The following is a 26,240-nucleotide window of genomic DNA, read 5'->3' as shown; positions in this document are numbered from 1 at the left end:
TGATTTCTGAAATACGTCACCGCCTATTGTTGTGTAGGAGTGTAGAGTTCCAAATTTGATTTGTAACCACGAATGTATTCCTTAGTCGTCTCGTCTCGTCCCGCAGACGTTTGTCGTGCTTGCGCTGTCATATGGACCACGACCCGAGCGGCAGCGAGCGGCAGTCGAGCAAAGTCGGGACAAGTCGGGACGGGGACAGGGACAGGGATAGGAATGGTGCGAATGCACTGCAAACTACGCAGACACCTGGTGTGAGGCGAGGCGACGCGAGGAAGCCCACATCGCTACCAGTGGCGCCCTCCAGCATGACACTGCCACACCCCGCACAGGCCCTCCGCTGAACACCAGGGACAAGATGCGTCCTCCGCTAGTGTCGAAGGCTGCACGCGCCCAGCGAATGACAGGGGGTGCAACGAGCAGCAGTGCGTCTCACACACGCGGCGGTGCGGCCGCCAATTCGGCCGTCGCTCTGCTGGGACGCCGGGCGCGCCTCCCCGCGCCGTCCTCGAGGAACTGGCGGTTGCGGAAGGAAGCGCTTTCGTCAAATGCGGCCGAAAACTAACATTTTGTGTGTTGGGAGAAAAGCCGAACGTGAATTCTGCCGTGCTCCTACATTAGACGAGCGCCAACGGCCATACCATGATGAATACACCGGTTCTCGTCCGATCACCGAAGTTAAGCATCATCGGGCCCGGATAGTACTTGGATGGGTGACCGCCTGGGAAACCCGGGTGCTGTTGGCTCCCTTCCTTTTGTTTTTTTGTTATGTCGCCAGCCCAATTTTCAAACTACCTTTCTGTTGTGACAAAGATGCTTCCTTAAGCCTTTTAAACTACTGTAATGGTACGAAAATGCAGTAATTAACTCAGTTTGAGGGAGAATGTGCTAACCAAGTTTGCCAAGAAGACTTTGAAAACGACAAAACAGTACGAATCGGCAGGTGATTTCTGAAATACGTCACCGCCTATTGTTGTGTAGGAGTGTAGAGTTCCAAATTTGATTTGTAACCACGAATGTATTCCTTAGTCGTCTCGTCTCGTCCCGCAGACGTTTGTCGTGCTTGCGCTGTCATATGGACCACGACCCGAGCGGCAGCGAGCGGCAGTCGAGCAAAGTCGGGACAAGTCGGGACGGGGACAGGGACAGGGATAGGAATGGTGCGAATGCACTGCAAACTACGCAGACACCTGGTGTGAGGCGAGGCGAGGCGAGGCGAGGAAGCCCACATCGCTACCAGTGGCGCCCTCCAGCACGACACTGCCACACCCCGCACAGGCCCTCCGCTGAACACCAGGGACAAGATGCGTCCTCCGCTAGTGTCGAAGGCTGCACGCGCCCAGCGAATGACAGGGGGTGCAACGAGCAGCAGTGCGTCTCACACACGCGGCGGTGCGCCCGCCAATTCGGCCGTCGCTCTGCTGGGACGCCGGGCGCGCCTCCCCGCGCCGTCCTCGAGGAACTGGCGGTTGCGGAAGGAAGCGCTTTCGTCAAATGCGGCCGAAAACTAACATTTTGTGTGTTGGGAGAAAAGCCGAACGCGAATTCTGCCGTGCTCCTACATTAGATGAGCGCCAACGGCCATACCATGATGAATACACCGGTTCTCGTCCGATCACCGTAGTTAAGCATCATCGGGCCCGGCTAGTACTTGGATGGGTGACCGCCTGGGAAACCCGGGTGCTGTTGGCTCCCTTCCTTTTGTTTTTTTGTTATGTCGCCAGCCCAATTTTCAAACTACCTTTCTGTTGTGACAAAGATGCTTCCTTAAGCCTTTTAAACTACTGTAATGGTACGAAAATGCAGTAATTAACTCAGTTTGAGGGAGAATGTGCTAACCAAGTTTGCCAAGAAGACTTTGAAAACGACAAAACAGTACGAATCGGCAGGTGATTTCTGAAATACGTCACCGCCTATTGTTGTGTAGGAGTGTAGAGTTCCAAATTTGATTTGTAACCACGAATGTATTCCTTAGTCGTCTCGTCTCGTCCCGCAGACGTTTGTCGTGCTTGCGCTGTCATATGGACCACGACCCGAGCGGCAGCGAGCGGCAGTCGAGCAAAGTCGGGACAAGTCGGGACGGGGACAGGGACAGGGATAGGAATGGTGCGAATGCACTGCAAACTACGCAGACACCTGGTGTGAGGCGAGGCGAGGCGAGGAAGCCCACATCGCTACCAGTGGCGCCCTCCAGCACGACACTGCCACACCCCGCACAGGCCCTCCGCTGAACACCAGGGACAAGATGCGTCCTCCGCTAGTGTCGAAGGCTGCACGCGCCCAGCGAATGACAGGGGGTGCAACGAGCAGCAGTGCGTCTCACACACGCGGCGGTGCGCCCGCCAATTCGGCCGTCGCTCTGCTGGGACGCCGGGCGCGCCTCCCCGCGCCGTCCTCGAGGAACTGGCGGTTGCGGAAGGAAGCGCTTTCGTCAAATGCGGCCGAAAACTAACATTTTGTGTGTTGGGAGAAAAGCCGAACGCGAATTCTGCCGTGCTCCTACATTAGATGAGCGCCAACGGCCATACCATGATGAATACACCGGTTCTCGTCCGATCACCGTAGTTAAGCATCATCGGGCCCGGCTAGTACTTGGATGGGTGACCGCCTGGGAAACCCGGGTGCTGTTGGCTCCCTTCCTTTTGTTTTTTTGTTATGTCGCCAGCCCAATTTTCAAACTACCTTTCTGTTGTGACAAAGATGCTTCCTTAAGCCTTTTAAACTACTGTAATGGTACGAAAATGCAGTAATTAACTCAGTTTGAGGGAGAATGTGCTAACCAAGTTTGCCAAGAAGACTTTGAAAACGACAAAACAGTACGAATCGGCAGGTGATTTCTGAAATACGTCACCGCCTATTGTTGTGTAGGAGTGTAGAGTTCCAAATTTGATTTGTAACCACGAATGTATTCCTTAGTCGTCTCGTCTCGTCCCGCAGACGTTTGTCGTGCTTGCGCTGTCATATGGACCACGACCCGAGCGGCAGCGAGCGGCAGTCGAGCAAAGTCGGGACAAGTCGGGACGGGGACAGGGACAGGGATAGGAATGGTGCGAATGCACTGCAAACTACGCAGACACCTGGTGTGAGGCGAGGCGAGGCGAGGCGAGGAAGCCCACATCGCTACCAGTGGCGCCCTCCAGCACGACACTGCCACACCCCGCACAGGCCCTCCGCTGAACACCAGGGACAAGATGCGTCCTCCGCTAGTGTCGAAGGCTGCACGCGCCCAGCGAATGACAGGGGGTGCAACGAGCAGCAGTGCGTCTCACACACGCGGCGGTGCGGCCGCCAATTCGGCCGTCGCTCTGCTGGGACGCCGGGCGCGCCTCCCCGCGCCGTCCTCGAGGAACTGGCGGTTGCGGAAGGAAGCGCTTTCGTCAAATGCGGCCGAAAACTAACATTTTGTGTGTTGGGAGAAAAGCCGAACGCGAATTCTGCCGTGCTCCTACATTAGATGAGCGCCAACGGCCATACCATGATGAATACACCGGTTCTCGTCCGATCACCGTAGTTAAGCATCATCGGGCCCGGCTAGTACTTGGATGGGTGACCGCCTGGGAAACCCGGGTGCTGTTGGCTCCCTTCCTTTTGTTTTTTTGTTATGTCGCCAGCCCAATTTTCAAACTACCTTTCTGTTGTGACAAAGATGCTTCCTTAAGCCTTTTAAACTACTGTAATGGTACGAAAATGCAGTAATTAACTCAGTTTGAGGGAGAATGTGCTAACCAAGTTTGCCAAGAAGACTTTGAAAACGACAAAACAGTACGAATCGGCAGGTGATTTCTGAAATACGTCACCGCCTATTGTTGTGTAGGAGTGTAGAGTTCCAAATTTGATTTGTAACCACGAATGTATTCCTTAGTCGTCTCGTCTCGTCCCGCAGACGTTTGTCGTGCTTGCGCTGTCATATGGACCACGACCCGAGCGGCAGCGAGCGGCAGTCGAGCAAAGTCGGGACAAGTCGGGACGGGGACAGGGACAGGGATAGGAATGGTGCGAATGCACTGCAAACTACGCAGACACCTGGTGTGAGGCGAGGCGAGGCGAGGCGAGGCGAGGAAGCCCACATCGCTACCAGTGGCGCCCTCCAGCACGACACTGCCACACCCCGCACAGGCCCTCCGCTGAACACCAGGGACAAGATGCGTCCTCCGCTAGTGTCGAAGGCTGCACGCGCCCAGCGAATGACAGGGGGTGCAACGAGCAGCAGTGCGTCTCACACACGCGGCGGTGCGCCCGCCAATTCGGCCGTCGCTCTGCTGGGACGCCGGGCGCGCCTCCCCGCGCCGTCCTCGAGGAACTGGCGGTTGCGGAAGGAAGCGCTTTCGTCAAATGCGGCCGAAAACTAACATTTTGTGTGTTGGGAGAAAAGCCGAACGCGAATTCTGCCGTGCTCCTACATTAGATGAGCGCCAACGGCCATACCATGATGAATACACCGGTTCTCGTCCGATCACCGTAGTTAAGCATCATCGGGCCCGGCTAGTACTTGGATGGGTGACCGCCTGGGAAACCCGGGTGCTGTTGGCTCCCTTCCTTTTGTTTTTTTGTTATGTCGCCAGCCCAATTTTCAAACTACCTTTCTGTTGTGACAAAGATGCTTCCTTAAGCCTTTTAAACTACTGTAATGGTACGAAAATGCAGTAATTAACTCAGTTTGAGGGAGAATGTGCTAACCAAGTTTGCCAAGAAGACTTTGAAAACGACAAAACAGTACGAATCGGCAGGTGATTTCTGAAATACGTCACCGCCTATTGTTGTGTAGGAGTGTAGAGTTCCAAATTTGATTTGTAACCACGAATGTATTCCTTAGTCGTCTCGTCTCGTCCCGCAGACGTTTGTCGTGCTTGCGCTGTCATATGGACCACGACCCGAGCGGCAGCGAGCGGCAGTCGAGCAAAGTCGGGACAAGTCGGGACGGGGACAGGGACAGGGATAGGAATGGTGCGAATGCACTGCAAACTACGCAGACACCTGGTGTGAGGCGAGGCGACGCGAGGAAGCCCACATCGCTACCAGTGGCGCCCTCCAGCATGACACTGCCACACCCCGCACAGGCCCTCCGCTGAACACCAGGGACAAGATGCGTCCTCCGCTAGTGTCGAAGGCTGCACGCGCCCAGCGAATGACAGGGGGTGCAACGAGCAGCAGTGCGTCTCACACACGCGGCGGTGCGGCCGCCAATTCGGCCGTCGCTCTGCTGGGACGCCGGGCGCGCCTCCCCGCGCCGTCCTCGAGGAACTGGCGGTTGCGGAAGGAAGCGCTTTCGTCAAATGCGGCCGAAAACTAACATTTTGTGTGTTGGGAGAAAAGCCGAACGTGAATTCTGCCGTGCTCCTACATTAGACGAGCGCCAACGGCCATACCATGATGAATACACCGGTTCTCGTCCGATCACCGAAGTTAAGCATCATCGGGCCCGGATAGTACTTGGATGGGTGACCGCCTGGGAAACCCGGGTGCTGTTGGCTCCCTTCCTTTTGTTTTTTTGTTATGTCGCCAGCCCAATTTTCAAACTACCTTTCTGTTGTGACAAAGATGCTTCCTTAAGCCTTTTAAACTACTGTAATGGTACGAAAATGCAGTAATTAACTCAGTTTGAGGGAGAATGTGCTAACCAAGTTTGCCAAGAAGACTTTGAAAACGACAAAACAGTACGAATCGGCAGGTGATTTCTGAAATACGTCACCGCCTATTGTTGTGTAGGAGTGTAGAGTTCCAAATTTGATTTGTAACCACGAATGTATTCCTTAGTCGTCTCGTCTCGTCCCGCAGACGTTTGTCGTGCTTGCGCTGTCATATGGACCACGACCCGAGCGGCAGCGAGCGGCAGTCGAGCAAAGTCGGGACAAGTCGGGACGGGGACAGGGACAGGGATAGGAATGGTGCGAATGCACTGCAAACTACGCAGACACCTGGTGTGAGGCGAGGCGAGGCGAGGCGAGGCGAGGAAGCCCACATCGCTACCAGTGGCGCCCTCCAGCACGACACTGCCACACACCCGCACAGGCCCTCCGCTGAACACCAGGGACAAGATGCGTCCTCCGCTAGTGTCGAAGGCTGCACGCGCCCAGCGAATGACAGGGGGTGCAACGAGCAGCAGTGCGTCTCACACACGCGGCGGTTGCGCCCGCCAATTCGGCGTCGCTCTGCTGGGACGCCGGGCGCGCCTCCCCGCGCCGTCCTCGAGGAACTGGCGGTTGCGGAAGGAAGCGCTTTCGTCAAATGCGGCCGAAAACTAACATTTTGTGTGTTGGGAGAAAAGCCGAACGCGAATTCTGCGTGCTCCTACATTAGATGAGCGCCAACGGCCATACCATGATGAATACACCGGTTCTCGTCCGATCACCGTAGTTAAGCATCATCGGGCCCGGCTAGTACTTGGATGGGTGACCGCCTGGGAAACCCGGGTGCTGTTGGCTCCCTTCCTTTTGTTTTTTTGTTATGTCGCCAGCCCAATTTTCAAACTACCTTTCTGTTGTGACAAAGATGCTTCCTTAAGCCTTTTAAACTACTGTAATGGTACGAAAATGCAGTAATTAACTCAGTTTGCAGGGAGAATGTGCTAACCAAGTTTGCCAAGAAGACTTTGAAAACGACAAACAGTACGAATCGGCAGGTGATTTCTGAAATACGTCACCGCCTATTGTTGTGTAGGAGTGTAGAGTTCCAAATTTGATTTGTAACCACGAATGTATTCCTTAGTCTCTCGTCTCGTCCCGCAGACGTTTGTCGTGCTTGCGCTGTCATATGGACCACGACCCGAGCGGCAGCGAGCGGCAGTCGAGCAAAGTCGGGACAAGTCGAGACGGGGACAGGGACAGGGATAGGAATGGTGCGAATGCACTGCAAACTACGCAGACACCTGGTGTGAGGCGAGGCGAGGCGAGGCGAGGCGAGGAAGCCCACATCGCTACCAGTGGCGCCCTCCAGCACGACACTGCCACACCCCGCACAGGCGCTCCGCTGAACACCAGGGACAAGATGCGTCCTCCGCTAGTGTCGAAGGCTGCACGCGCCCAGCGAATGACAGGGGGTGCAACGAGCAGCAGTGCGTCTCACACAAAGCGGCGGGTGCGCCCGCAATTTGGCCGTCGCTCTGCTGGGACGCCGGGCGCGCCTCCCCGCGCCGTCCTCGAGGAACTGGCGGTTGCGGAAGGAAGCGCTTTCGTCAAATGCGGCCGAAAACTAACATTTTGTGTGTGGGAGAAAAGCCGAACGCGAATTCTGCCGTGCTCCTACATTAGATGAGCGCCAACGGCCATACCATGATGAATACACGGTTCTCTGTCCGATCACCGTAGTTAAGCATCATCGGGCCCGGCTAGTACTTGGATGGGTGACCGCCTGGGAAACCAGGGTGCTGTTGGCTCCCTTCCTTTTGTTTTTTTGTTATGTCGCCAGCCCAATTTTCAAACTACCTTTCCTGTTGTGACAAAGATGCTTCCTTAAGCCTTTAAACTACTGTAATGGTACGAAAATGCAGTAATTAACTCAGTTTGAGGGAGAATGTGCTAACCAAGTTTGCCAAGAAGACTTTGAAAACGACAAAACAGTACGAATCGGCAGGTGGATTTCTGAAATACGTCACCGCCTATTGTTGTGTAGGAGGTGTAGAGTTCCAAATTTGATTTGTAACCACGAATGTATTCCTTAGTCGTCTCGTCTCGTCCCGCAGACGTTTGTCGTGCTTGCGCTGTCATATGGACCACGACCCGAGCGGCGAGCGAGCGGCAGTCGAGCAAAGTCGGGACAAGTCGGGACGGGGACAGGGACAGGGATAGAATGGTGCGAATGCACTGCAAACTACGCAGACACCTGGTGTCAGGCGAGGCGAGGCGAGGCGAGGCGAGGAAGCCCACATCGCTACCAGTGGCGCCCTCCAGCACGACACTGCCACACCCGCACAGGCCCTCCGCTGAAACACCAGGGACAAGATGCGTCTCCGCTAGTGTCGAAGGCTGCACGCGCCCAGCGAATGACAGGGGGGTGCAACGAGCAGCAGTGCGTCTCACACACGCGGCGGTGCGGCCGCCAATTCGGCCGTCGCTCTGCTGGGACGCCGGGCGCGCCTCCCCGCGCCGTCCTCGAGGAACTGGCGGTTGCGGAAGGAAGCGCTTTCGTCAAATGCGGCCGAAAACTAACATTTGTGTGTTGGGAGAAAAGCCGAACGCGAATTCTGCCGTGCTCCTACATTAGATGAGCGCCAACGGCCATACCATGATGAATACACCGGTTCTCGTCCGATCACCGTAGTTAAGCATCATCGGGCCCGGCTAGTACTTGGATGGGTGACCGCCTGGGAAACCCGGGTGCTGTTGGCTCCCTTCCTTTTGTTTTTTTGTTATGTCGCCAGCCCAATTTTCAAACTACCTTTCTGTTGTGACAAAGATGCTTCCTTAAGCCTTTTAAACTACTGTATTGGTACGAAAATGCAGTAATTAACTCAGTTTGAGGAGAATGTGCTAACCAAGTTTGCCAAGAAGACTTTGAAAACGACAAAACAGTACGAATCGGCAGGTGATTTCTGAAATACGTCACCGCCTATTGTTGTGTAGGAGTGTAGAGTTCCAAATTTGATTTGTAACCACGAATGTATTCCTTAGTCGTCTCGTCTCGTCCCGCAGACGTTTTGTCGTGCTTGCGCTGTCATATGGGACCACGACCCGAGCGGCAGCGAGCGGCAGTCGAGCAAAGTCCGGGACAAGTCGGGACGGGGACAGGGACAGGATAGGAATGGTGCGAATGCACTGCAAACTACGCAGACAACCTGGTGTGAGCGAGGCGAGGCGAGGCGAGGCGAGGAAGCCCCACATCGCTACCAGTGGCGCCCTCCAGCACGACACTGCCACACCCCGCACAGGCGCCTCCGCTGAACACCAGGGACAAGATGCGTCCTCCGCTAGTGTCGAAGGCTGCCACGCGCCCAGCGAATGACAGGGGGTGCAACGAGCAGCAGTGCGTCTCACACAAGCGGCGGTGCGCCCGCCAATTTGGCCGTCGCTCTGCTGGGACGCCGGGCGCGCCTCCCCGCGCCGTCCTCGAGGAACTGGCGGTTGCGGAAGGAAGCGCTTTCGTCAAATGCGGCCGAAAACTAACATTTTGTGTGTTGGGAGAAAAGCCGAACGCGAATTCAGCGTGCTCCTACATTAGATGAGCGCCAACGGCCATACCACTGATGAATACACCGGTTCTCGTCCGATCACCGTAGTTAAGCATCATCGGGCCCGGCTAGTACTTGGATGGGTGACCGCCTGGGAAACCCGGGTGCTGTTGGCTCCCTTCCTTTTGTTTTTTTGTGTATGTCGCCAGCCCAATTTTCAAAACTACCTTTCTGTTGTGACAAAGATGCTTCCTTAAGCCTTTTAAACTACTGTAATGGTACGAAAATGCAGTAATTAACTCAGTTTGAGGGAGAATGTGCTAACCAAGTTTGCCAAGAAGACTTTGAAAACGACAAAACAGTACGAATCGGCAGGTGATTTCTGAAATACGTCACCGCTATTGTTGTGTAGGAGTGTAGAGTTCCAAAATTTGATTTGTAACCACGAATGTATTCCTTAGTCGTCTCGTCTCGTCCCGCAGACGTTTGTCGTGCTTGCGCTGTCATATGGACCACGACCCGAGCGGCAGCGAGCGGCAGTCGAGCAAAGTCGGGACAAGTCGGGACGGGGACAGGGACAGGGATAGGAATGGTGCGAATGCACTGCAAACTACGCAGACACCTGGTGTCAGGCGAGGCGAGGCGAGGCGAGGCGAGGAAGCCCACATCGCTACCAGTGGGCGCCCTCCAGCACGACACTGCCACACCCCCGCACAGGCCCTCCGCTGAACACCAGGGACAAGATGCGTCCTCCGCTAGTGTCGAAGGCTGCACGCGCCCAGCGAATGACAGGGGTGCAACGAGCAGCAGTGCGTCTCACACACGCGGCGGTGCGCCCGCCAATTCGGCCGTCGCTCTGCTGGGACGCCGGGCGCGCCTCCCCGCGCCGTCCCTCGAGGAACTGGCGGTTGCGGAAGGAAGCGCTTTCGTCAAATGCGGCCGAAAACTAACATTTTGTGTGTTGGGAGAAAAGCCGAACGCGAATTCTGCCGTGCTCCTACATTAGATGAGCGCCAACGGCCCATACCATGATGAATACACCGGGATCTCGTCCGATCACCGTAGTTAAGCATCATCGGGCCCGGCTAGTACTTGGATGGGTGACCGCCTGGGAAACCCGGGTGCTGTTGGCTCCCTTCCTTTTGTTTTTTTGTTATGTCGCAGCCCAATTTTCAAACTACCTTTTCTGTTGTGACAAAGATGCTTCCTTAAGCCTTTTAACTACTGTAATGGTACGAAAATGCAGTAATTAACTCAGTTTGAGGGAGAATGTGCTAACCAAGTTTGCCAAGAAGACTTTGAAAACGACAAAACAGTACGAATCGTGCAGGTGATTTCTGAAATACGTCACCGCCTATTGTTGTGTAGGAGTGTAGAGTTCCAAATTTGATTTGTAACCACGAATGTATTCCTTAGTCGTCTCGTCTCGTCCCGCAGACGTTTGTCGTGCTTGCGCTGTCATATGGACCACGACCCGAGCGGCAGCGAGCGGCAGTCGAGCAAAGTCGGGGACAAGTCGGGACGGGGACAGGGACAGGGATAGGAAATGGTGCGAATGCACTGCAAACTACGCAGACACCTGGTGTGAGGCGAGGCGAGGGCGAGGCGAGGAAGCCCCACATCGCAACCAGTGGCGCCCTCCAGCACGACACTGCCACACCCCGCACAGGCCCTCCGCTGAACACCAGGGACAAGATGCGTCCTCCGCTAGTGTCGAAGGCTGCACGCGCCAGCGAATGACAGGGGGTGCAACGAGCAGCAGTGCGTCTCACACACGCGGCGGTGCGCCCGCCAATTCGGCCGTCGCTCTGCGGGACGCCGGGCGCGCCTCCCCGCGCCGTCCTCGAGGAACTGGCGGTTGCGGAAGGAAGCGCTTTCGTCAAATGCGGCCGAAAACTAACATTTTGTGTGTTGGGAGAAAAGCCGAACGCGAATTCTGCCCGTGCTCCTACATTAGATGAGCGCCAACGGCCATACCATGATGAATACACCGGATCTCGTCCGATCACCGTAGTTAAGCATCATCGGGCCCGGCTAGTACTTGGATGGGTGACCGCCTGGGAAACCCGGGTGCTGTTGCTCCCTTCCTTTGTTTTTTTGTTATGTCGCCAGCCCAATTTTCAAACTACCTTTCTGTTGTGTCCTTAAGCCTTTTAAACTACTGTAATGGTACGAAAATGCAGTAATTAACTCAGTTTGAGGGAGAATGTGCTAACCAAGTTTGCCAAGAAGACTTTGAAAACGACAAAACAGTACGAATCGGCAGGTGATTTCTGAAATACGTCACCGCCTATTGTTGTGTAGGAGTGTAGAGTTCCAAATTTGATTTGTAACCACGAATGTATTCCTTAGTCGTCTCGTCTCGTCCCGCAGACGTTTGTCGTGCTTGCGCTGTCATATGGACCACGACCCGAGCGGCAGCGAGCGGCAGTCGAGCAAAGTCGGGACAAGTCGGGACGGGGACAGGGACAGGGATAGGAATGGTGCGAATGCACTGCAAACTACGCAGACACCTGGTGTGAGGCGAGGCGAGGCGAGGCGAGGCGAGGAAGCCCACATCGCTACCAGTGGCGCCCTCCAGCACGACACTGCCACACCCCGCACAGGCCCTCCGCTGAACACCAGGGACAAGATGCGTCCTCCGCTAGTGTCGAAGGCTGCACGCGCCCAGCGAATGACAGGGGGTGCAACGAGCAGCAGTGCGTCTCACACACGCGGCGGTGCGCCCGCCAATTCGGCCGTCGCTCTGCTGGGACGCCGGGCGCGCCTCCCCGCGCCGTCCTCGAGGAACTGGCGGTTGCGGAAGGAAGCGCTTTCGTCAAATGCGGCCGAAAACTAACATTTTGTGTGTTGGGAGAAAAGCCGAACGCGAATTCTGCCGTGCTCCTACATTAGATGAGCGCCAACGGCCATACCATGATGAATACACCGGTTCTCGTCCGATCACCGTAGTTAAGCATCATCGGGCCCGGCTAGTACTTGGATGGGTGACCGCCTGGGAAACCCGGGTGCTGTTGGCTCCCTTCCTTTTGTTTTTTTGTTATGTCGCCAGCCCAATTTTCAAACTACCTTTCTGTTGTGACAAAGATGCTTCCTTAAGCCTTTTAAACTACTGTAATGGTACGAAAATGCAGTAATTAACTCAGTTTGAGGGAGAATGTGCTAACCAAGTTTGCCAAGAAGACTTTGAAAACGACAAAGCAGTACGAATCGGCAGGTGATTTCTGAAATACGTCACCGCCTATTGTTGTGTAGGAGTGTAGAGTTCCAAATTTGATTTGTAACCACGAATGTATTCCTTAGTCGTCTCGTCTCGTCCCGCAGACGTTTGTCGTGCTTGCGCTGTCATATGGACCACGACCCGAGCGGCAGCGAGCGGCAGTCGAGCAAAGTCGGGACAAGTCGGGACGGGGACAGGGACAGGGATAGGAATGGTGCGAATGCACTGCAAACTACGCAGACACCTGGTGTGAGGCGAGGCGAGGCGAGGAAGCCCACATCGCTACCAGTGGCGCCCTCCAGCATGACACTGCCACACCCCGCACAGGCCCTCCGCTGAACACCAGGGACAAGATGCGTCCTCCGCTAGTGTCGAAGGCTGCACGCGCCCAGCGAATGACAGGGGGTGCAACGAGCAGCAGTGCGTCTCACACACGCGGCGGTGCGGCCGCCAATTCGGCCGTCGCTCTGCTGGGACGCCGGGCGCGCCTCCCCGCGCCGTCCTCGAGGAACTGGCGGTTGCGGAAGGAAGCGCTTTCGTCAAATGCGGCCGAAAACTAACATTTTGTGTGTTGGGAGAAAAGCCGAACGTGAATTCTGCCGTGCTCCTACATTAGACGAGCGCCAACGGCCATACCATGATGAATACACCGGTTCTCGTCCGATCACCGAAGTTAAGCATCATCGGGCCCGGATAGTACTTGGATGGGTGACCGCCTGGGAAACCCGGGTGCTGTTGGCTCCCTTCCTTTTGTTTTTTTGTTATGTCGCCAGCCCAATTTTCAAACTACCTTTCTGTTGTGACAAAGATGCTTCCTTAAGCCTTTTAAACTACTGTAATGGTACGAAAATGCAGTAATTAACTCAGTTTGAGGGAGAATGTGCTAACCAAGTTTGCCAAGAAGACTTTGAAAACGACAAAACAGTACGAATCGGCAGGTGATTTCTGAAATACGTCACCGCCTATTGTTGTGTAGGAGTGTAGAGTTCCAAATTTGATTTGTAACCACGAATGTATTCCTTAGTCGTCTCGTCTCGTCCCGCAGACGTTTGTCGTGCTTGCGCTGTCATATGGACCACGACCCGAGCGGCAGCGAGCGGTAGTCGAGCAAAGTCGGGACAAGTCGGGACGGGGACAGGGACAGGGATAGGAATGGTGCGAATGCACTGCAAACTACGCAGACACCTGGTGTGAGGCGAGGCGAGGCGAGGCGAGGAAGCCCACATCGCTACCAGTGGCGCCCTCCAGCACGACACTGCCACACCCCGCACAGGCCCTCCGCTGAACACCAGGGACAAGATGCGTCCTCCGCTAGTGTCGAAGGCTGCACGCGCCCAGCGAATGACAGGGGGTGCAACGAGCAGCAGTGCGTCTCACACACGCGGCGGTGCGGCCGCCAATTCGGCCGTCGCTCTGCTGGGACGCCGGGCGCGCCTCCCCGCGCCGTCCTCGAGGAACTGGCGGTTGCGGAAGGAAGCGCTTTCGTCAAATGCGGCCGAAAACTAACATTTTGTGTGTTGGGAGAAAAGCCGAACGCGAATTCTGCCGTGCTCCTACATTAGATGAGCGCCAACGGCCATACCATGATGAATACACCGGTTCTCGTCCGATCACCGTAGTTAAGCATCATCGGGCCCGGCTAGTACTTGGATGGGTGACCGCCTGGGAAACCCGGGTGCTGTTGGCTCCCTTCCTTTTGTTTTTTTGTTATGTCGCCAGCCCAATTTTCAAACTACCTTTCTGTTGTGACAAAGATGCTTCCTTAAGCCTTTTAAACTACTGTAATGGTACGAAAATGCAGTAATTAACTCAGTTTGAGGGAGAATGTGCTAACCAAGTTTGCCAAGAAGACTTTGAAAACGACAAAACAGTACGAATCGGCAGGTGATTTCTGAAATACGTCACCGCCTATTGTTGTGTAGGAGTGTAGAGTTCCAAATTTGATTTGTAACCACGAATGTATTCCTTAGTCGTCTCGTCTCGTCCCGCAGACGTTTGTCGTGCTTGCGCTGTCATATGGACCACGACCCGAGCGGCAGCGAGCGGCAGTCGAGCAAAGTCGGGACAAGTCGGGACGGGGACAGGGACAGGGATAGGAATGGTGCGAATGCACTGCAAACTACGCAGACACCTGGTGTGAGGCGAGGCGAGGCGAGGCGAGGCGAGGAAGCCCACATCGCTACCAGTGGCGCCCTCCAGCACGACACTGCCACACCCCGCACAGGCGCTCCGCTGAACACCAGGGACAAGATGCGTCCTCCGCTAGTGTCGAAGGCTGCACGCGCCCAGCGAATGACAGGGGGTGCAACGAGCAGCAGTGCGTCTCACACAAGCGGCGGTGCGCCCGCCAATTTGGCCGTCGCTCTGCTGGGACGCCGGGCGCGCCTCCCCGCGCCGTCCTCGAGGAACTGGCGGTTGCGGAAGGAAGCGCTTTCGTCAAATGCGGCCGAAAACTAACATTTTGTGTGTTGGGAGAAAAGCCGAACGCGAATTCTGCCGTGCTCCTACATTAGATGAGCGCCAACGGCCATACCATGATGAATACACCGGTTCTCGTCCGATCACCGTAGTTAAGCATCATCGGGCCCGGCTAGTACTTGGATGGGTGACCGCCTGGGAAACCCGGGTGCTGTTGGCTCCCTTCCTTTTGTTTTTTTGTTATGTCGCCAGCCCAATTTTCAAACTACCTTTCTGTTGTGACAAAGATGCTTCCTTAAGCCTTTTAAACTACTGTAATGGTACGAAAATGCAGTAATTAACTCAGTTTGAGGGAGAATGTGCTAACCAAGTTTGCCAAGAAGACTTTGAAAACGACAAAACAGTACGAATCGGCAGGTGATTTCTGAAATACGTCACCGCCTATTGTTGTGTAGGAGTGTAGAGTTCCAAATTTGATTTGTAACCACGAATGTATTCCTTAGTCGTCTCGTCTCGTCCCGCAGACGTTTGTCGTGCTTGCGCTGTCATATGGACCACGACCCGAGCGGCAGCGAGCGGCAGTCGAGCAAAGTCGGGACAAGTCGGGACGGGGACAGGGACAGGGATAGGAATGGTGCGAATGCACTGCAAACTACGCAGACACCTGGTGTGAGGCGAGGCGAGGCGAGGAAGCCCACATCGCTACCAGTGGCGCCCTCCAGCATGACACTGCCACACCCCGCACAGGCCCTCCGCTGAACACCAGGGACAAGATGCGTCCTCCGCTAGTGTCGAAGGCTGCACGCGCCCAGCGAATGACAGGGGGTGCAACGAGCAGCAGTGCGTCTCACACACGCGGCGGTGCGCCCGCCAATTCGGCCGTCGCTCTGCTGGGACGCCGGGCGCGCCTCCCCGCGCCGTCCTCGAGGAACTGGCGGTTGCGGAAGGAAGCGCTTTCGTCAAATGCGGCCGAAAACTAACATTTTGTGTGTTGGGAGAAAAGCCGAACGTGAATTCTGCCGTGCTCCTACATTAGACGAGCGCCAACGGCCATACCATGATGAATACACCGGTTCTCGTCCGATCACCGAAGTTAAGCATCATCGGGCCCGGATAGTACTTGGATGGGTGACCGCCTGGGAAACCCGGGTGCTGTTGGCTCCCTTCCTTTTGTTTTTTTGTTATGTCGCCAGCCCAATTTTCAAACTACCTTTCTGTTGTGACAAAGATGTTTCCTTAAGCCTTTTAAACTACTGTAATGGTACGAAAATGCAGTAATTAACTCAGTTTGAGGGAGAATGTGCTAACCAAGTTTGCCAAGAAGACTTTGAAAACGACAAAACAGTACGAATCGGCAGGTGATTTCTGAAATACGTCACCGCCTATTGTTGTGTAGGAGTGTAGAGTTCCAAATTTGATTTGTAACCACGAATGTATTCCTTAGTCGTCTCGTCTCGTCCCGCAGACGTTTGTCGTGCTTGCGCTGTCATATGGACCACGACCCGAGCGGCAGCGAGCGGCAGTCGAGCAAAGTCGGGACAAGTCGGGACGGGGACAGGGACAGGGATAGGAATGGTGCGAATGCACTGCAAACTACGCAGACACCTGGTGTGAGGCGAGGCGAGGCGAGGCGAGGCGAGGAAGCCCACATCGCTACCAGTGGCGCCCTCCAGCACGACACTGCCACACCCCGCACAGGCGCTCCGCTGAACACCAGGGACAAGATGCGTCCTCCGCTAGTGTCGAAGGCTGCACGCGCCCAGCGAATGACAGGGGGTGCAACGAGCAGCAGTGCGTCTCACACAAGCGGCGGTGCGCCCGCCAATTTGGCCGTCGCTCTGCTGGGACGCCGGGCGCGCCTCCCCGCGCCGTCCTCGAGGAACTGGCGGTTGCGGAAGGAAGCGCTTTCGTCAAATGCGGCCGAAAACTAACATTTTGTGTGTTGGGAGAAAAGCCGAACGCGAATTCTGCCGTGCTCCTACATTAGATGAGCGCCAACGGCCATACCATGATGAATACACCGGTTCTCGTCCGATCACCGTAGTTAAGCATCATCGGGCCCGGCTAGTACTTGGATGGGTGACCGCCTGGGAAACCCGGGTGCTGTTGGCTCCCTTCCTTTTGTTTTTTTGTTATGTCGCCAGCCCAATTTTCAAACTACCTTTCTGTTGTGACAAAGATGCTTCCTTAAGCCTTTTAAACTACTGTAATGGTACGAAAATGCAGTAATTAACTCAGTTTGAGGGAGAATGTGCTAACCAAGTTTGCCAAGAAGACTTTGAAAACGACAAAACAGTACGAATCGGCAGGTGATTTCTGAAATACGTCACCGCCTATTGTTGTGTAGGAGTGTAGAGTTCCAAATTTGATTTGTAACCACGAATGTATTCCTTAGTCGTCTCGTCTCGTCCCGCAGACGTTTGTCGTGCTTGCGCTGTCATATGGACCACGACCCGAGCGGCAGCGAGCGGCAGTCGAGCAAAGTCGGGACAAGTCGGGACGGGGACAGGGACAGGGATAGGAATGGTGCGAATGCACTGCAAACTACGCAGACACCTGGTGTGAGGCGAGGCGAGGCGAGGAAGCCCACATCGCTACCAGTGGCGCCCTCCAGCATGACACTGCCACACCCCGCACAGGCCCTCCGCTGAACACCAGGGACAAGATGCGTCCTCCGCTAGTGTCGAAGGCTGCACGCGCCCAGCGAATGACAGGGGGTGCAACGAGCAGCAGTGCGTCTCACACACGCGGCGGTGCGCCCGCCAATTCGGCCGTCGCTCTGCTGGGACGCCGGGCGCGCCTCCCCGCGCCGTCCTCGAGGAACTGGCGGTTGCGGAAGGAAGCGCTTTCGTCAAATGCGGCCGAAAACTAACATTTTGTGTGTTGGGAGAAAAGCCGAACGTGAATTCTGCCGTGCTCCTACATTAGACGAGCGCCAACGGCCATACCATGATGAATACACCGGTTCTCGTCCGATCACCGAAGTTAAGCATCATCGGGCCCGGATAGTACTTGGATGGGTGACCGCCTGGGAAACCCGGGTGCTGTTGGCTCCCTTCCTTTTGTTTTTTTGTTATGTCGCCAGCCCAATTTTCAAACTACCTTTCTGTTGTGACAAAGATGTTTCCTTAAGCCTTTTAAACTACTGTAATGGTACGAAAATGCAGTAATTAACTCAGTTTGAGGGAGAATGTGCTAACCAAGTTTGCCAAGAAGACTTTGAAAACGACAAAACAGTACGAATCGGCAGGTGATTTCTGAAATACGTCACCGCCTATTGTTGTGTAGGAGTGTAGAGTTCCAAATTTGATTTGTAACCACGAATGTATTCCTTAGTCGTCTCGTCTCGTCCCGCAGACGTTTGTCGTGCTTGCGCTGTCATATGGACCACGACCCGAGCGGCAGCGAGCGGCAGTCGAGCAAAGTCGGGACAAGTCGGGACGGGGACAGGGACAGGGATAGGAATGGTGCGAATGCACTGCAAACTACGCAGACACCTGGTGTGAGGCGAGGCGAGGCGAGGCGAGGCGAGGAAGCCCACATCGCTACCAGTGGCGCCCTCCAGCACGACACTGCCACACCGCGCACAGGCGCTCCGCTGAACACCAGGGACAAGATGCGTCCTCCGCTAGTGTCGAAGGCTGCACGCGCCCAGCGAATGACAGGGGGTGCAACGAGCAGCAGTGCGTCTCACACACGCGGCGGTGCGCCCGCCAATTTGGCCGTCGCTCTGCTGGGACGCCGGGCGCGCCTCCCCGCGCCGTCCTCGAGGAACTGGCGGTTGCGGAAGGAAGCGCTTTCGTCAAATGCGGCCGAAAACTAACATTTTGTGTGTTGGGAGAAAAGCCGAACGCGAATTCTGCCGTGCTCCTACATTAGATGAGCGCCAACGGCCATACCATGATGAATACACCGGTTCTCGTCCGATCACCGTAGTTAAGCATCATCGGGCCCGGCTAGTACTTGGATGGGTGACCGCCTGGCAACACCTCGGTGCCGAGCGAGCAGTACTTCCGTGTGCGACTTGGCCGGCGGCGCCTCGCGTGTCGTCTGCTTCCTCTGCCTCGTGGCTTGTGTTTATACCTGACTGTAAGTAATGGAAATGATATACGATGATAGTGAGGAAAGACAGAATAACGTACAATGTGAGTTTGATCGATCTGTTGATAAACCATCGGCATTCGAAATTCACCGTTGGATATTAGAGGACTTGATGTTAAGGCATGGTGACGTTCTTGGCATACAGTTTGATACGTTCCTTAATTCGGTGTTTTTGAAATTGAGATCTCCTGATATGTGTGATACTGTTGTGTCTGTCAATGACGGCGTGCGTAAATTTCGACATCTTGACGGTAAAATTAGTAATGTGACTGTGTCGCACGCCGGCTTTGGCGTTAGGCAAATTCGTATCTTTAACTTGCCTTTTGAAATACGGAATGATACTATTTCACGTTATTTGCGTCCGTACGGTACCGTTTTGTCAGTGATTAAGGAAAAGTGGTCCTCCGCATATTTGTTTCAAGTCGAAAACGGTGTGCGGAGTGTGAAAATGGTTGTCAGACAACACATTCCGTCCTTTATTCTGGTTAACGGCCACCGTGCGTTTGTGACTTATAGTGGACAGCCTCAAACTTGTTCATTTTGTAGTGGCGTTGGTCATTACCGGCAGGACTGTCCTAAACGTAAACGGCCTGCTCAATTACCGATCGATGACGGTTTGCGCGGGGACAGCTTTGCCTCTGTCGCTGCTACGGTCTTAGGTACAGCCCCCCCCGCACCCGCGCGCCGCGTGGCCGATGCTAACCTAGCTGACGCCGCGGTTGCCATGGATGTGTCCACTCCCGATTGTGACCTTGCTTCTGTGTCTGCTGTTTCCGCGCCTGCTACGGCTACCGTGCAGGCTGACGAAAGTTTGTCTTTACCACGTGTTTCACTTGCGTCTGTGTCCGACCCCATGCCCGCGTCGGCGACTGATGTAGTGTCGGAACCTGTTTCGCAGCCTGTTACGGTATCGGAATCTTTTGATACGTTGCCTGCCTCAGTTGACATAGCTGCCGGTGCTCCTGTTCACACTGCTGTTGTGGAATCGCGGGAAATTTTTGTGGCTCCGAAACCGCGGCGTGATGAACTTCCGTCTCGCAGTTCTAGCAGGCAACGTGCTCGTAGTGTTGGTCGGTCGCCCTCCTCTGACAGGGGGTCTACACGACAGGACCGCAGTCCGTCTCCAGTTGACCGTTCGCCCGCCGCTTCCCGGCAGTCGCGGGTTGGTCGGCAGGACTCACAACAGCGTGTCGCGCGTCGGGACCCACGTGCAGACCGCGAGCGGCGGCCGTCTCCGGCTTCCGGCTGCGGGCGTCAGACACAGCAATCACAACCACAACAGCCTGCCGCTCCTCGCCCTTCGCTGCCCGACGATCTCAGCGTTGCCGATCAGAAGCGTGATGTCGCTGTTCGACATTTACGCACCGTTTTAAGTCAGCAGCCGACTGGTGACGGTTCCGTTGTGCCGACCGACACAGCTTCGGCTGTGGCGACGCCGCCATTGCCGACGAAACGGAAGGCTGAAGACACCCACCAGCGTCGGGTTTGTCCTTCTGCCCTTGAGCGTGTGCCGACCTCTTCTTCCGACGTGGAGATGCCCGTCGTTGATCCTTTGTCGGCAGCCTCCGGTGGCACAGATTCTGGGACCGCGTCCACCCCCACTTCCGTCCCCCCCACTGACTGGGCGGCGGATGTGGAAGGTGGTGCGGAGACTTAGTGATTTCTTTGTTGTCCCTTAATCCAGTTGACGGGAATTACACCCGTCTTTTTCGAGAACTTTTTATCCTTTTTGGTGGCTGAAATTCCGTCAATGTCTGCTGTCTGTTTTTTATGAGGAGTTTTTTGTGCTTGTGTCTTTTAATTGTGTATGGCGCCTGAGCGTTGTTCGTGGAATATTTTAACTGTCACTGTTATTCTCTGTTGTTCCCTCTTCCAGTTGACGGGAATCAATTCAGTCTTTTTAGAGAAAATTTTATCCTTTTTGGTGGCTGAAATTCCGTCCATGTTTGCTGTTTGTTTTTAAATGAGGAGCGTTTTGTGCTTGTGTATTTTAATTGTGTATGGAGCCTGAGCGTTGTTCGTGGAATATTTTAACTATCAATGTCAACAAGTTGAGTAACCCGCACAAGTTGTCGGCTTTGCTCACTTTTTTACATGACTCCCACTGTCATGTGGCATTTTTACAGGAAGTTACGCGTCAGGCTCTGTTGTTTTTACTTGACGCTTCTGATTTTACTGTCGTTGATAATATAATGTCCGACGAACAGACTGGTACAGCTATCTTAATCCGTCCTGAATTTGATGTTAGCAATATTGAAATATTGCCGAATGGCCGCGCTATAGCATGTACCGTCAATGGTCTTGCCTTTGTCAATGTGTATGCTCATGCCGGTGACAAGCCAGCGCGGAATAAATTTTATGGTCAGGATCTCTGTCCACTTCTCCATCGTAATCATACTGACTTAGTGATCGGTGGTGATTTTAATGCTGTGATTGATGGTCGAGATCAGGAGCCGCGTCCTAACTGGTGCCAGGAATTACGTACGTTGGTTGACAGTTTTCGGCTCCGCGACACGTGGCGTGTGCTGCATCCGGACAAGACGCATTTCACCCACTTTTACGCCACCGGTCACAGTCGCTTGGACAGGATCTATGTGTCTTCGCCGCTCGCCGCCCACGTCCGGAAGGCGGACGTGTTGCCGGTTATTTTTTCAGACCATTGCGGTTACATGTGTCAACTCTTCTTGCCGCGTGCGCGCCCTCCTCGGCGCCCCACTATTTGGAAATTTAACTGTAGCCTTTTGGACGATGCCAGTCTAACGTCTCAATTTACTGCGTTGTGGCGCAAGCTCTTGCGTGGTAAGGGAGATGGCGGCAGTACTATCGGGTGGTGGGTGGCGGTCGCCAAGCCGGCTATTCGGCGTTTTTTAATCGATTTTAGCCGCGATGCGGCGCATTGGCGTCGGTCGACGGCACGTTTTTACCAGGATTGTTTAAAGGATATCGCTCAGCGAGTCGCGACGTCACCTGAGTTGCTACCGGTTTTTAATCAATTCAAAGCCAAGCTCCTCGATGATCTACGTCGGAAGGGTGTTGGGACTATCGCGCGGAGCCAACCGGTGGGTGACGTGGAAGGGGAGCCGCTCTCTCTCTACCACCTGAGCAGGGAGCGCCGGCGGCGCGAGCGGTTGGCCATCCGTAAATGGGTCCAGCGAGATGGCACGTCCACATCCGATGGTGCGGCCATTGAGCGAGAAGTTCACGCGCACTTTGAGACGCTCTTTCGACAGGTTGATGTCGACGCCGGGGCGCTGCGCGATTTTTTGCAGAGGGTCCCACGTGTGTTAACACGACAAGATAGAGCCAGTTTAAATGAACCTTTTACCCTTGATGACTTAGATACAGCTGTGAAACGGAGTCCTCGGGGCCGGTCCCCTGGACTGGACGGGATTCCCGCGGAATTTTATTTAAAATTTTTCAGTCTTTTAAGTGATGTTTTAATTGCCATTATGAATGAGGTTCATAACGGCGTTGCTATTCCTGCGGAATTTTCAGAAGGGCGCATTGCCCTCGTTCCGAAATCGACCGCCACACCAAATCTCGACAATGTCCGTCCTATAACCTTGCTGAACGCCGACTATAAAATTATAGCGCGGTGTATCACGCACAGGTTGACGGACGTTCTGCCAAAGGTGGTGAGTGACCATCAGACTTGCGCTGTCAGGGACCGTAACATATTCGATGCTGTTCTGGCGTACCGGGATTGTATCGGATATGTAAAAAGTCACAGGCTCCGGACGGCTGCGATAATGCTGGTTGACTTCAAAAACGCTTTCGATCGGATTAGTCACACCTATCTGCGGCAGGTCTTGGTCGGTTTCGGATTTGGTCCTAAACTGACGACGATGGTGTATAATATTTTAAGGAATGCCACGTCACGGGTTGTAATAAACGGAATTCCCAGTCGTGTTATACCTATTAGCCGCTCAGTTCGCCAGGGCTGCCCCTTGTCTATGTCGCTCTTCGCTTTGGCTTTGGATCCGCTCCTCCGCTGTATCGCCCAGGAATGCCGGGGCATTCGCATTGGTGGCGATCAGCTGATCTGTAGAGCGTATGCCGACGACCTCGGCGTGTTCCTCGATCAGCCAGAGGACATTAACAGGCTGCATGGTGTTTTACAGCGATTTGAGAGGGCGACGGGGGCTATCGTCAATCCTCGGAAGACTGTTTTGCTCCCTCTTACACCTCGCCTGCGTACTGCTCGCGGCGACTGGTTTTGTGTCAAGCAACGACAGACAGTGCTCGGTGTCATTCTGACCGACAATCTGCAGCGTATGGAAGCTCTGAATTGGCGGTCCACGCTGTATAAGGTTAGGGCCGTTGCGAAACTGTATGCCTCTCGGAATTTGGCGCTCCGTCAACGGGTGGCCCTTATTAACACACAGATTTTGGCCAAAGCGTGGTATCTGGCACAAGTCCTACCTGTGCCGAAACAACTGGAACGGGCCCTTCAACAGGCGGTATATTGGTTGCTATGGAAGGGTGACATTTTTAAGGTCTCCCTGGCAACCTGTACCTTGAGTCTGGCGGAAGGGGGGCTGGGTTTCGTTGACTTTCGCAACAAGTGTGCGGCGCTCTTCGTAAAGCGGACTACCGTGGTGCTTGACAAGGGGCCGTGCAGTCCGACGGCTGCCTTGTTCCGTGCGTACCGCCCGCCATCGGTGATTGCTCCGGTCTCGGTCAGTCATATTCCGTCCACGTTGAACTTCGTACGCCGGTATTATGTGTATAACAGCTATCTGGTGCTCGGCGATGTCCGTGCGTGCAATGTCGGTGACATTATTCGCGCTCTTCGGGGATCGCCGAGCAGGAATAAATGGGAGTATCGGCTACCTCAGCACAACTGGCGGATGGTGTGGCGGAACCTCGCCACCGCCGTTATTCCTGCTGACGTTCACGGAACATGGTATAAAGTGGTCAACCGCACAATTCCGACTAATGCTAAGCTGCACTCTATCGGTCTGATTCCTTCGGGTGTCTGTGATTCGTGTCCTGAGGAGGACACTATCGAACACCGATTCGAGTGTCGGAAATTCCGTGTTGTTTGGGACATTGCGTGTGACATGGTGCGTCTAATCAACAGAGTGGACAGGCGGCAGGTGACAGCTTTGGACGCCATCGTGCCTCAGTGTGTAGCGTATCCGGCCACCAAACGGAATGCTTCTCTTTGGATTTTGGGACACACGGTTTATTGTATTTTCGCCCTGAAATTGACTGATGCCGTCGACTTTCTGTCTTACCTGTGGGCGGAACATCATTTGACCCTTGGTCGACAGGCTTATTCCTCGATTTTTGCCAAATTTTTGCATGTCGCCTTGGCCCATGCATTCACTAAATTGTCACTTTCCTGATACGACTCTATACCCAATCATGACATTTTTCTTTTTCCTATCTGATACTACTGCCAATATTCCTGTTGGCGTTTATGACGAACCCTTGCTTACCACCGGTCTTCCTTTCTTGGGTAATGATTTTATGGCTTGGTAAAGTTGTGTTTCTAATGGACCGTACATTAACGAAACCGTACACATGACCTACATTTATGTGAATGGCGCTTTGTCCGTCAAAAGTTCTTTTATGTTTGCTTTACTTTCTGTTCCTCCTTTCTTTCTTTCTTGTTATTTGTTCCTTTCTCGCGGCGACTGAGGGGGCCGAGTCGCGGTGATCATTTTATCACAGTTGGTGTGTGTCTGAATGTGGGACTCTTTCCTATTGCTATGCGTCGACGTTTGTTTTATTCTCCATGTACCAACCGTCAGCCGTTAGCGGAGACATGTTTTCTTTCGGACTTTCTTTTATTTGCGGTGGATTTCCTTTTTTTTTTGGTGGATGCCACGTGACTGTTGCTTTGACGGGTTGTTATTGTTGTAGATCACTGTCGATGCCAGTTGCCACGGCGTCCAGTAGCCACTTTTGTTTCTATTATTTGGCATGCAGTCTGGAAGGCGGATTACCTTGCGTTTCTTTTCTTATCTTGGCGGATGCATATTCCTTTCTGATATTTGTAGTGGAAACCCACAGCATATATTCACGGCAGCACACCTCGCCGATGAAGGCAACTTTTGGAGGGCGTAAATCAGGAGCTCTTGATAAGTCAACAGCACATTTATAGCTCGAGAGGCTCGCCAAGAGAAGGCGTTTTGTGGAGAGCGAAAAGGTCGGGCTATAAGGGGAGATGGGAGGCCCGAAAAAAAAAAAAAAAAAAAAAAAAAAAAAAAAAAAAAAAAAAGGTGCTGTTGGCTCCCTTCCTGTTTTTTTTTTTTTATGTTATGTCGCCAGCCCAATTTTCAAACTACCTTTCTGTTGTGACAAAGATGCTTCCTTAAGCCTTTTAAACTACTGTAATGGTACGAAAATGCAGTAATTAACTCAGTTTGAGGGAGAATGTGCTAACCAAGTTTGCCAAGAAGACTTTGAAAACGACAAAACAGTACGAATCGGCAGGTGATTTCTGAAATACGTCACCGCCTATTGTTGTGTAGGAGTGTAGAGTTCCAAATTTGATTTGTAACCACGAATTTATTCCTTAGTCGTCTCGTCTCGTCTCCTCCCGCAGACGTTTGTCGTGCTTGCGCTGTCATATGGACCACGACCCGAGCGGCAGCGAGCGGCAGTCGAGCAAAGTCGGGACAAGTCGGGACGGGGACAGGGACAGGGATAGGAATGGTGCGAATGCACTGCAAACTACGCAGACACCTGGTGTGAGGCGAGGCGAGGCGAGGCGAGGAAGCCCACATCGCTACCAGTGGCGCCCTCCAGCACGACACTGTCACCCCGCACAGGCCCTCCGCTGAACACCAGGGACAAGATGCGTCCTCCGCTAGTGTCGAAGGCTGCACGCGCCCAGCGAATGACAGGGGGTGCAACGAGCAGCAGTGCGTCTCACACACGCGGCGGTGCGCCCGCCAATTCGGCCGTCACTCTGCTGGGACGCCGGGCGACCCTCCCCGCGCCGTTCTCGAAGAACTGGCGGTTCCGGAAGGAAGCGCTTTCGTCAATTGCGGCCGAAAACTAACATTATGTGTGTTGGGAGAAAAGCCGAACTCGAATTCTGCCGTGCTCCTACATTAGATGAGCGCCAACGGCCATACCATGATGAATACACCGGTTCTCGTCCGATCTCCGAAGTTAAGCATCTTCGGGCCCGGCTAGTACTTGGATGGGTGACCGCCTGGGAAACCCGGGTGCTGTTGGCTCCCTTCCTGTTTTTTTTTTTTTGTTATGTCGCCAGCCCAATTTTCAAACTACCTTTCTGTTGTGACAAAGATGCTTCCTTAAGCCTTTTAAACTACTGTAATGGTACGAAAATGCAGTAATTAACTCAGTTTGAGGGAGAATGTGCTAACCAAGTTTGCCAAGAAGACTTTGAAAACGACAAAACAGTACGAATCGGCAGGTGAT

General features: G+C 54.1%; 20 non-coding genes and 1 pseudogene across 20 annotated transcripts; all 21 read left to right on the top strand.

The window, feature by feature from the left end:
* Positions 1–624: 624 nt before the first annotated feature.
* On the top strand, positions 625–743 carry LOC126115162 (5S ribosomal RNA). Its single transcript, XR_007525223.1, has one exon. It is a non-coding gene; the product is annotated as a 5S ribosomal RNA (ribosomal RNA).
* Positions 744–1,570: 827 nt separating this feature from the next.
* LOC126115250 (5S ribosomal RNA) lies at positions 1,571–1,689 on the top strand. The gene has a single exon (XR_007525303.1). It is a non-coding gene; the product is annotated as a 5S ribosomal RNA (ribosomal RNA).
* Positions 1,690–2,511: 822 nt separating this feature from the next.
* On the top strand, positions 2,512–2,630 carry LOC126115249 (5S ribosomal RNA). The gene has a single exon (XR_007525302.1). It is a non-coding gene; the product is annotated as a 5S ribosomal RNA (ribosomal RNA).
* An 827-nt stretch (positions 2,631–3,457) lies between these two features.
* LOC126115248 (5S ribosomal RNA) lies at positions 3,458–3,576 on the top strand. The gene has a single exon (XR_007525301.1). It is a non-coding gene; the product is annotated as a 5S ribosomal RNA (ribosomal RNA).
* Positions 3,577–4,408: 832 nt separating this feature from the next.
* Positions 4,409–4,527, top strand: LOC126115245 (5S ribosomal RNA). The gene has a single exon (XR_007525299.1). It is a non-coding gene; the product is annotated as a 5S ribosomal RNA (ribosomal RNA).
* Positions 4,528–5,349: 822 nt separating this feature from the next.
* LOC126115150 (5S ribosomal RNA) lies at positions 5,350–5,468 on the top strand. Its single transcript, XR_007525212.1, has one exon. It is a non-coding gene; the product is annotated as a 5S ribosomal RNA (ribosomal RNA).
* Positions 5,469–6,300: 832 nt separating this feature from the next.
* Positions 6,301–6,419, top strand: LOC126115244 (5S ribosomal RNA). The gene has a single exon (XR_007525298.1). It is a non-coding gene; the product is annotated as a 5S ribosomal RNA (ribosomal RNA).
* Positions 6,420–7,250: 831 nt separating this feature from the next.
* LOC126115494 (5S ribosomal RNA) lies at positions 7,251–7,369 on the top strand. The gene has a single exon (XR_007525524.1). It is a non-coding gene; the product is annotated as a 5S ribosomal RNA (ribosomal RNA).
* An 833-nt stretch (positions 7,370–8,202) lies between these two features.
* LOC126115243 (5S ribosomal RNA) lies at positions 8,203–8,321 on the top strand. Its single transcript, XR_007525297.1, has one exon. It is a non-coding gene; the product is annotated as a 5S ribosomal RNA (ribosomal RNA).
* An 835-nt stretch (positions 8,322–9,156) lies between these two features.
* On the top strand, positions 9,157–9,276 carry LOC126115469 (5S ribosomal RNA). Its single transcript, XR_007525501.1, has one exon. It is a non-coding gene; the product is annotated as a 5S ribosomal RNA (ribosomal RNA).
* An 836-nt stretch (positions 9,277–10,112) lies between these two features.
* On the top strand, positions 10,113–10,233 carry LOC126115493 (5S ribosomal RNA). The gene has a single exon (XR_007525523.1). It is a non-coding gene; the product is annotated as a 5S ribosomal RNA (ribosomal RNA).
* Positions 10,234–11,063: 830 nt separating this feature from the next.
* On the top strand, positions 11,064–11,182 carry LOC126115485 (5S ribosomal RNA). Its single transcript, XR_007525516.1, has one exon. It is a non-coding gene; the product is annotated as a 5S ribosomal RNA (ribosomal RNA).
* An 819-nt stretch (positions 11,183–12,001) lies between these two features.
* LOC126115242 (5S ribosomal RNA) lies at positions 12,002–12,120 on the top strand. Its single transcript, XR_007525296.1, has one exon. It is a non-coding gene; the product is annotated as a 5S ribosomal RNA (ribosomal RNA).
* Positions 12,121–12,942: 822 nt separating this feature from the next.
* Positions 12,943–13,061, top strand: LOC126115509 (5S ribosomal RNA). Its single transcript, XR_007525537.1, has one exon. It is a non-coding gene; the product is annotated as a 5S ribosomal RNA (ribosomal RNA).
* Positions 13,062–13,888: 827 nt separating this feature from the next.
* LOC126115241 (5S ribosomal RNA) lies at positions 13,889–14,007 on the top strand. Its single transcript, XR_007525295.1, has one exon. It is a non-coding gene; the product is annotated as a 5S ribosomal RNA (ribosomal RNA).
* An 832-nt stretch (positions 14,008–14,839) lies between these two features.
* On the top strand, positions 14,840–14,958 carry LOC126115240 (5S ribosomal RNA). Its single transcript, XR_007525294.1, has one exon. It is a non-coding gene; the product is annotated as a 5S ribosomal RNA (ribosomal RNA).
* An 822-nt stretch (positions 14,959–15,780) lies between these two features.
* Positions 15,781–15,899, top strand: LOC126115497 (5S ribosomal RNA). Its single transcript, XR_007525526.1, has one exon. It is a non-coding gene; the product is annotated as a 5S ribosomal RNA (ribosomal RNA).
* Positions 15,900–16,731: 832 nt separating this feature from the next.
* On the top strand, positions 16,732–16,850 carry LOC126115239 (5S ribosomal RNA). The gene has a single exon (XR_007525293.1). It is a non-coding gene; the product is annotated as a 5S ribosomal RNA (ribosomal RNA).
* Positions 16,851–17,672: 822 nt separating this feature from the next.
* Positions 17,673–17,791, top strand: LOC126115388 (5S ribosomal RNA). The gene has a single exon (XR_007525428.1). It is a non-coding gene; the product is annotated as a 5S ribosomal RNA (ribosomal RNA).
* Positions 17,792–18,623: 832 nt separating this feature from the next.
* LOC126115495 (5S ribosomal RNA) lies at positions 18,624–18,741 on the top strand (annotated as a pseudogene).
* Positions 18,742–25,916: 7,175 nt separating this feature from the next.
* On the top strand, positions 25,917–26,035 carry LOC126115441 (5S ribosomal RNA). Its single transcript, XR_007525476.1, has one exon. It is a non-coding gene; the product is annotated as a 5S ribosomal RNA (ribosomal RNA).
* The last annotated feature ends 205 nt before the right edge of the window (positions 26,036–26,240 follow it).

The sequence above is a fragment of the Schistocerca cancellata genome, unplaced genomic scaffold (assembly GCF_023864275.1).
Source record: "Schistocerca cancellata isolate TAMUIC-IGC-003103 unplaced genomic scaffold, iqSchCanc2.1 HiC_scaffold_317, whole genome shotgun sequence".
Classification (NCBI taxonomy): Eukaryota; Metazoa; Arthropoda; class Insecta; order Orthoptera; family Acrididae; genus Schistocerca; species Schistocerca cancellata.
The sequence above is the reverse complement of the archived record's forward strand: the minus strand, read 5'-3'. Positions and strand labels throughout refer to the sequence as shown.